Source organism: Lepisma saccharinum, chromosome 12 (genome assembly GCF_977018435.1).
Source record: "Lepisma saccharinum chromosome 12, izLepSacc3.1, whole genome shotgun sequence".
Taxonomy (NCBI): domain Eukaryota; kingdom Metazoa; phylum Arthropoda; class Insecta; order Zygentoma; family Lepismatidae; genus Lepisma; species Lepisma saccharinum.
In genome coordinates, this window is record NC_139240.1 from 19,347,645 (window position 1) to 19,356,573 (window position 8,929).

General features: G+C 42.5%; 1 non-coding gene across 1 annotated transcript; it reads right to left on the reverse strand.

The window, feature by feature from the left end:
* Window positions 1-5,473: 5,473 nt before the first annotated feature.
* TRNAK-UUU (transfer RNA lysine (anticodon UUU)) lies at window positions 5,474-5,546 on the reverse strand. Its single transcript has one exon. It is a non-coding gene; the product is annotated as a tRNA-Lys (tRNA).
* Window positions 5,547-8,929: the final 3,383 nt, after the last annotated feature.

Consider the following 8,929-nt stretch of genomic DNA (forward strand, 5'->3'; position numbering starts at 1 on the left):
CCTTGCTTTAGGTTAGATTAGACCAAAAAAAATCTTGGTGATTTTTTCAGGTAAGATGTTGGCAACACTGCGAGAAAATAAGGCTTATGCCTTACAAGAGCAAACCATTAAAGCGAGCCTCAAGCAAAATTGCCAGCTCCTTGCTTTAGGCTAGGTTAGACCCAAAAAAAACCTTGGTGATTTTTTCGAGTAAAATATTAGCAACACTGCAAGAAAATAGAGTTTATGCCTTACAAAAACAAACCATTAAAGCGAGCCCTCAAGCAAGATTGCCAGCTCCTTGCTTTAGGCTAGGTTAGACCCAAAAAAAACCTTGGTGATTTTTTCGAGTGAGGAGTTGGCAACACTGCGAGAAAATGAGGCTCATGCCTTACGAGAAAAATCCATTAAGGCGAGCCTCACCGAGCCTCATTTTCGGTTTGTCAACCGGTCCGCTACCACTACTATTTTCCTTCATTAATTAATTGTAACCAACTTTCTACCAATTGGTGATTAGGGGTGTAAGGGGTGCTCCACGTAGTGCACCCAATAGTCAACCTCACTTCCACGTAGTACACCCTGGACTGCAGACTAACAAGGCTCTGGCGACTGGCCCCATGGCCAGTATAATTTTGTTTGTGTTGTCCTGTTTTTTTGTCCTTATGTGTGCTGAATGCCCCTTTACAGCCTCAGCTTTTTACGAAAGTCAGAACATTTTAATATTTTATGATTTTAGTTCTGCAACGTTAGAGTTGTTATTTGTAACGATGAGGGGCTGGACCCTGTATAATGTGACGGGTGCAAAATAGCCTTAGTGCTGACACACCCAAAATTTTAAATTCAAGTCCAAAATTCAAATTCAATTGATGATGAACTTTCGGCATTACTGCAATCAGTATATTACGCAATGGAAATAGATTCAAGTCAATCATTTGTTGTAATTTAAAGAGAAGTACAAAAATTAATCTGGTGTTTAGATTATGCATTAGTGGAAGATTTATCATATTTTTCAATGTGTCATGAGCTATTTTATTTGACACCTTTTGCAATACATTTCCTTCAAATACACATGGCATATTTCCTAATGACGTGATTAACAACCAGAGGCGTACTACTCACATTATCCTGACCAAGATCAATTAAATCACAGTTTTGACTTGAGTTTCCTTATTGTAACAATCTACTTGTTGTATTCTACCACTATCTAAGAAAGTGAAATCTAATAGATCTTCCCCAACTGCAAATAGTCTTTGAAATGTGGACGACATTTTGAAATTCTGACATTATCGCTATTCCAGTGCTACCAATTATAATAATTAATTTTACTTGACATAGTTCTATCGAACCATGCTCTGCCTTTTATAGCCCTTTCTTTCTTGCTCTAGTTCGGATTTAATATATAACAATTTGTTTTAATTGGGATTAAAATACCCTTCCGTTTAACCGATGAAAGATAGCTATGAACCTGCATACTGGACCCCCATAGGTATGTGGTACACCTTACATCAAGTATTTCAATTAATTACTAGAATATAAAATTCACTGAATAAGAATGAAATGGATGATAATTTCTTTAACAAAATTTAAATTTGGTATTAGAACAATAATATATACGGGGTGGGCCATAATAAACCGAACCCAACCAAGTAATGAACATATGAACTGCAAGGCTATTTTATTGTATATTTTTATACAATTAGATCACAGACAGAAGCCTACTCACATGCATTTCTCCGTCTCTACAGGTACTGCTGAAAATGTTGACCACCATGGTCCAGGCACAGGGTGGCCCGATAGATCACGTTCAGTGTGACTTGCTGTAACTCGTTCCGTTGAATGTCGGCGATGGCGTTGCGTATGTTCTCTTTCAGTGCGTCAATAGTTCTTGGATTGTTGTGGTACACCTTGCTCTTCCGGTCGCCTATCTGAGCATAAAGTTAATCTATCCAGTTGTGATTTTTATTTGTCTTGTACTCCTTCGTCAGCTGCATTTTTGTGTCTACACTGTTGATTAGCTTTACCTCGATTGTTGCCTTCAGAAGTGTAGGTTTACTCCTCCCTGTGCCCTTCCCTTTCTCCGTTCAAGATCAATGTGCGTCGTTCACAGGTCCCTATGTTGAAAACAAAATAATATTATTATCATTGCATGTTGCTACATCGAATATGTTCTCCCATGTTGGGTTCGGTTTATCTTGGCCCACCCAGGGTGCTCGGAAATTCCCCTTACAAACTCCTAGGGCTAGTAGAGGGGACTAAGTAGACAATATTTGGAATAGGAACCCATGTCCAGAAACGTACCGTTTCCGTGCTACAACCATGACAATGTGTCGGATGTGCCTGTGTTGGTATGCAACCGGGTAGGCACTACATGACGTCAGAGGATCAACTGATGGCACGTGACGTCTACAAATTTTTGCGTTCCACTGTCGACACAGGTGTTGATCAATGAATAGTACGTTTCTTTCTTGTTCCCTTGGCATTGTTACCAAATAAAGTTGTTTGTATTATGGACTGAGTCACACGTCATTCACTTCTGTACCTTACGTAACACCTCATTTCACATGGTTGTAATAAATGATTACACGGGGTGTAAGGGGTACCTTCCACGTAGGCGCCCAAAAGTAAACCTCACTTCCACGTAGTGCACTCGGGACTGAAGACTAACGAGGCTCTGGCGACTGGCACTATGTCCAGTATAATTTTGCGTGCGTTGTCCTGTTTTTTGTCCTTGTGTGTGCTGAGTGCCCGTTTGCAGCCTCAACTTTTAACAGAAGTCAGAACATTTTAACATTTTTAGTTATGCAACGTTAGAGTTGTTATTTGTAATGATAAGAAGGGGTTGGCCCCCGTATAATGTGAAGCGTGCAAAATATGCTGACGCTCCCACAATTTTAAATTCAAATTCATATTTAAAGATACTTTTTTGATAGACGTCCTTAACTAATAATTGACTTTCTCTCCCTTTGCTGACTACTTAATTGGTATCATTATTCATCCATTTTGTATCTGATTGCACAAAGAATATGTCTATGTTAACCCCCCCTTTTTCTACTTGTCTGTAATGACGATGGGGGTGTAAGGGGTGACCTTCCACGTAGTACACCCAAATGTCAACCTCACTTCCACGTTAGTACACCCTGGACTGAAGACTAACGAGGCTCTGGCGACTGGCCCCATGGCCAGTATAATTTTGTTTGTGTTGTCCTGTTTTTGGTCCTTATTTGTGCTGAGTGTTCTTTGCAACCTCGGCTTTTAACGAAAGTCAGAACATTTTAATATTTTATGATTTTATTTCAGCAACGTTAGAGTTGTGTAATGGTAAGGGGCTGGACCCCGTATAGTGTGACGGGTGCAAAATAGCCTTAGTGCTGACGCACCCAAAATTTTAAAATCAAAATCAATGTAATGACGATGGTGGCTCAGTCGGTAACGCGTCTGACTACCATGCTCAAGGTCCCGGGTTCGATCCCCGGCCGGTTCAAATCCGGGAACTTTTCTAACGGTGGAAGCGGCCCCGGCGCCCACCCAGCGTCGAATGACATGGGTACCTGGGGGAAACCCTTGGGGGTAAAGGCGGTCAGGGGCGTGATGCTGATCACATCACTCCCACTCACGACCGGATCAAGAAAGTGTGGGTCGTTACCCCCACACCCTCTATACGCCTTCATGTCGTGGTGCTATGCACAGGGGAACACTTTACCTTTACCTTTTTTGTAATGACGATAACTCGGTAAAGATAAACAATCAAATTAATATAATACTACGAACTCTACAAATTAAATAAAATAATATTAAAATAATTATCTACGAAAGAAAATAAATTAAACAATCACCACTACGTGTGTCTAAGTCCCCTGTTGACCTCTCCCGTCACGTCGAGTTCCCTGTTGGATTATGATTTTGAAGTGTGCCATCCTTCTTCTTTTTTTCTGGCCCACACCGCCTTTGCAGTCTCTGGCCAAAGTAGCTATTGGTGTTGATATCATTCCTCCTCTGTAAAAACAAAATATTGTAAGCATTTGGAATTACCAAAGTCACTAACACTTGGGAAGGAGGGGGTGTAAGGGGTGACCTTCCACGTAGTACACCCAAATGTCAACCTCACTTCCACGTTAGTACACCCTGGACTTAAGACTAACGAGGCTCTGGCGACTGGCCCCTGGCCAGTATAATTTTGTTTGTATTGTCCTGTTGTCCTTATGTATGCTGAGTGCCCGTTTACAGCCTCAGCTTTTAACAGAAGTCAGAACATTTTAAGATTTTTAATTATGCAACGTTAGAGTTGTTCTTTGTAATGATAAAGGGCTGGCCCACGTATAATGTGACGGGAGCAAAATAGCCTAAGTGCTGACGCTCCCACAATTTTAAAATCAAATTCAAAATTCAAACTTGGGAAGGACATAAGACATGTTTCCATTCTCGCCTGTTTCGCACTTGTCACTTGTCTTCGGAACTAGCACCTTACATCACACTTCCGTGTTGAGGTCTCTTTGTTGATCAACAGAGCTTTGTTTACATTAGGATGTTTTGTTTTCGGTCGAACCCATATAAGATCCACATGACAGCAAGGTGAGAATTATGGAGTAAGGTGGCTATGGAAAGAGGAAATGTTGTTCCTGCTCGTACAAGACACTGATAAAGGGTAGTTCTGTGTATTTCGCTTAACAGACATTGAAATAATAAATGATTGATCGTTTGTATGGCCTCATCGCAACTGCAGGAAGGGGTAGAAGATAAGTGATGTCGAGCAAGGTGTTGGTTGTTTTGCACGTGACCTGTGCGAAGTCTTGAGGTGAGTGTAATCACTGCACGAGGCAAGTGTAGAGAAGGGAACCAAGGCTGGTGGTTGCTAAATTCTTCATCCGCGGCTTCGTCCTGTATCATGTCCTCGGGTAAGGACACAGAGGGCGAAGGGGATGAAGAAGGGGGAGAGGGGGCGGGTGCTTTTAGCGCCCGCCTGGCAGCTTTCAGCTGCGCTTTAAGTCTCATGGTGGTCGATGCCGCCCTGACTGGAGAGCTACTGGACTCAGAGAATATTCTTTTGTGTGTACCTACTTGAACTTCTTTTCAGTGGAGCGAGGAGTGGTTGCTGGTTTCCTCGAAGCAGGGCGAGCTACTACGGGAAGCGTTGTCGTTTCGGTTGACACGTCGCTGGTTTGTACACCTACACTGCGACGGGTAAGAGCAGCTGCAGCAACTGTAGCGAATGGCACAGATAAAGTGGAGCGTATACTTTCACGGAGACGTTGTTTGGCTTCACCAGCAGAGATTTTCTCTGCCTCGGAGATCTTGATCCTTTACCCAATTAAAAGTATGATACAAGCGGGGAGAGGTAATTGTGAGATCAGTGCAGGAGGGTCGATTACCATTTAATGGATAATGAGTAGTACGTACTCATTATGTACGTGAGGTTACGTAAGTATCCGAAAGCGTACGAGTTTGTAGATGAGCATAAGAAGCGAAGATGACGTTGTTTGAAAAAAAAAAAAGCTTTCGCCCGAACAGGGATTCGAACCCTGGACCATTAAGTTAAAAGCCTAATGCTCTACCGCCTGAGCTATCCGGGCGACAGAGGTTCATGAGTAAAACGTGTGTGTGTGTGTGTGTGTGTGTGTGTGTGTGTGTGTGTGTGTGTGTGTGTGTGTGTCGTTGACGTAGGTGTTGTGAAAAAATACAAAGCTGTAGATGTTATAGTTTATTGGTGATGAATAGGTGCTACATCGGTTTCCCTGGCGCTGCTGATTCGTGTAGACGATGGTAAGGTCCGTGCTGATGGCAGCCGATATCTGAAACGAGTGATAGAGAAGAATACATAAGACGGAGTTATAAATCAGGAATGTGTTTTCGTTATTGAGAAGGAAAGGCGATTAAAATGTGAACTGAATCGGTACAGCTTTGTAGTGCGTTGCGCGACGCTCGGGAATGTGGGTTAGTAAAAGTGGTTTGAATTGTCGTCGTCGTCGGAGGGATAATGTCAAGGTGAGTGCGATGTCTGTAGGTGCGGCAAGGTTGTCTGGTCCGTGGTATGTTGTCAAGGTTGTGAGCATAAGATGTAGATGGGAGTGCGTTTCGTGAATACGTAAGTGGTGTTGTCGGTACTTGTTTGGGTGAAGGTAATGTGTCGAGTTGTCCTTGGCGTAAGTGTATATATTGTGAGTGCAGAGTCGATGTGTGGTGTGATTTTGTTTGCATCCGCAGCAGGTTCTAGCAGTAACGAGTAGGTAAATATGTGGTATTTGGGGGAGAATGTGTTTGGTTCGAGTGGTACGTTAGAGTATGGTAATAATATAAACGTTTTGTATCGTTACAGGTTGGATTGAAGGTTTGTTTGTTTCGATTGATTGTGTTAGGTCAAACAAAATGTCGAACAACATGTTATATTGGCGTTTTTGTGTGGACGCAATGGGTAAACATGATGACGCCGATCCGTTTTCGATGGCGAAATGGTTTTACGGACCAAGCGATAAATGTAGGTTCGAAACGAATGTGGAAAATGAAAAAGTTCGTATGTGCGAGTCGTTCATGCTCCACAATAGATTACCTGCGTATAATCATTTTAGTTTCGTGACTGATGATGAGTCTGTGATTCGCGAGATGTTACGGACCGGGGAATTAAGTGGTCCGTACTACATTCATGCTGTGGAAGACAATTTCAGGCAGAAATGTGTTTGTATGGAGAGGGAGAGGGTGAATTTTTGGAAGGAAGTGTGGTCGTTAAAAAAATGTACGACGCAATATGAAATTAGAAAAGGTAATCCGATGAAATTAGATCTAGAGCATATAAGTATGCCGAAAGGTACTCTATATGCTACTTTGGAGGAGTTTGTTAGATGTAAAGTGGGTGAGCATGCGATAGGAAGAGTGGGTGGTTTTCAAAATTGTTTTATTTTGGATACAGGTAAAATGTCGCGGTTAAAGGAAGCTATGGATGCGGCGCACGACGAATTTCTGTATGGGTGGAATGCGGTGTGGGGGTATTTAAGTTTGTTTCATGGTCGTCTGACACCGAGACACACAATAGGGGATATGTTCATGGGGGACATTCCGGATGATATGAATTTAGTTGAGTGTCATTATGTGGAAAAAGATAAATATTTACCGATATATAGTGTGTTCGGCAGTTTTTTTGACCAACATGCTCAATCGAAAGAGGGTTTGTACTGCTCATTTAACGTCTATGTTATCCTCATTGACAAAGAAAAGAGGAGCCCGAAGAAGAAGAAGATGAAGAAGAAGTGGTGTCGACGAAAAGTTGAGAGAATACGAAAGAAGGCGGAGAAGACGAAAAAAAGGAAGATTCAATTGTGACCGTGGAAGACTCGTCGAGCACCTCGTCCCCGTCACTGTTAGCATCAGATTTATTCGCCAAAGAATAAACAAAGTACGGAATATAGTATGGTGAGTGTGTGTTGTATGTCTAAACAGTTTGGTACTTACCTTATGGAGAGGTTGGTGATCGTTTGCACACCAATGGTAAAGGGTCCTCTTGTTTGATCGCTGCTGTATGCGCTGCTATTCCCGTTGGATATAATGCCATTACAGGTGATCGAGATATAGTAGAGGTTGCGGGGATGTTGGCCCGCGGGACGAATGTGGAGGTCCGTGATAGATGATAAGGAGGAGGAGGATGTTGTGATTGAGGTTGTGGAGGGGAAAGTGGGGGCGCTGAAGGTTGTAAATGGGGAAGTAGTGGTGGTGGTAGATTCAGAGGAACCCCGTCACTAGGAGTCGCTGCAAATGGTAAATAAATCATGTCAGCGCGACGTTCCAATACGCATGACGACTGCCAGATGACACGTCCGTCCACCTCAATAGTATCTCTCTGTAAGGTGTCCACGGTTCGAACCTGGACAGAAAACAAAATCACCATAAGTATGTGTGTGAGATGGATGAAGTAGTGTGATTTGTTTTGTATTCACAGGGCCCATCACCAAGAGGAGGAGGAGGAGGATCACAAAATTTCCCAGGGGAGTATTGCCCACCCTGCAAGAAAACACACCGAGGCGAGCCTTGCGAGCAAGACAGCAAGGATAGTAACGAGACGTCGTACTATCTGCAGTACATTGTGCGGAGGGAGCACACGAACGAATTTCTTCAGATACTAGAAGCGAACGCCATGCGCATAGAGAAGGAGATACAAGGATTGATCGCCCTGTATACAACAATGCAGCAGATGCGGAAGGAAAGTCCGGAGATTGATGTTTTTTTTCAAAATGTGCTACAAGACCCTGTAAAATCCCATTGGACCCTACGAAGCAGCTATGATTTGTACAAATTTTTTCGTAAAGAAAATTTTGTAGGTGTCGATAAAAACCTTGCGGCAAAGTACGATATGAAATAAGAATAATGCTGATGGTGTCGAGTACTATGATGATGTGTTTGTACACAACAATAGGTGAATAAAAAATCACTTACCGAGATTTTGTTTGTTGTTGTTTGAGAACTGGGGTTCTCCTATAATTGTGATAGAAAAAGAATACTTACACCAGCGATAGTGTTTGGTAGCTGCGACGACGACGACGACGACGACGAAGAGTAGCGTGTATCCATGATGGTTCTGTAGTATGATTTTGCTAACAAGAAAATATTTTGCAGAATAAATACCAGTGATTGTGGGTCAGCAGCAGCAGCAGAGTGGAATACCTAAGAGGAGAATTACTGAAAGTTGTCTTAATGTAGGTTTCGAGTATGTGTAGGTAATATATTATGCGGTCGATTACATATGGTAACGTAATATGTTATGGGGTCAGCATAAAAGGTCAGAGTAGAGAGTAGCGGCGAGCGAAAAAGAAAGAGAGAGAGAGAGGAAAAGTGGAACAAACATGTAGTAATGGTTGTGAAAATACAGAACAAGTTAGGTGTCTGGTTGTCGGGACGAGGATTCGAACCTACGACCTTTGAATTCGAAGTCTGTCACGTAAACCACTCACCTAACTTGTCCGGTATGCAT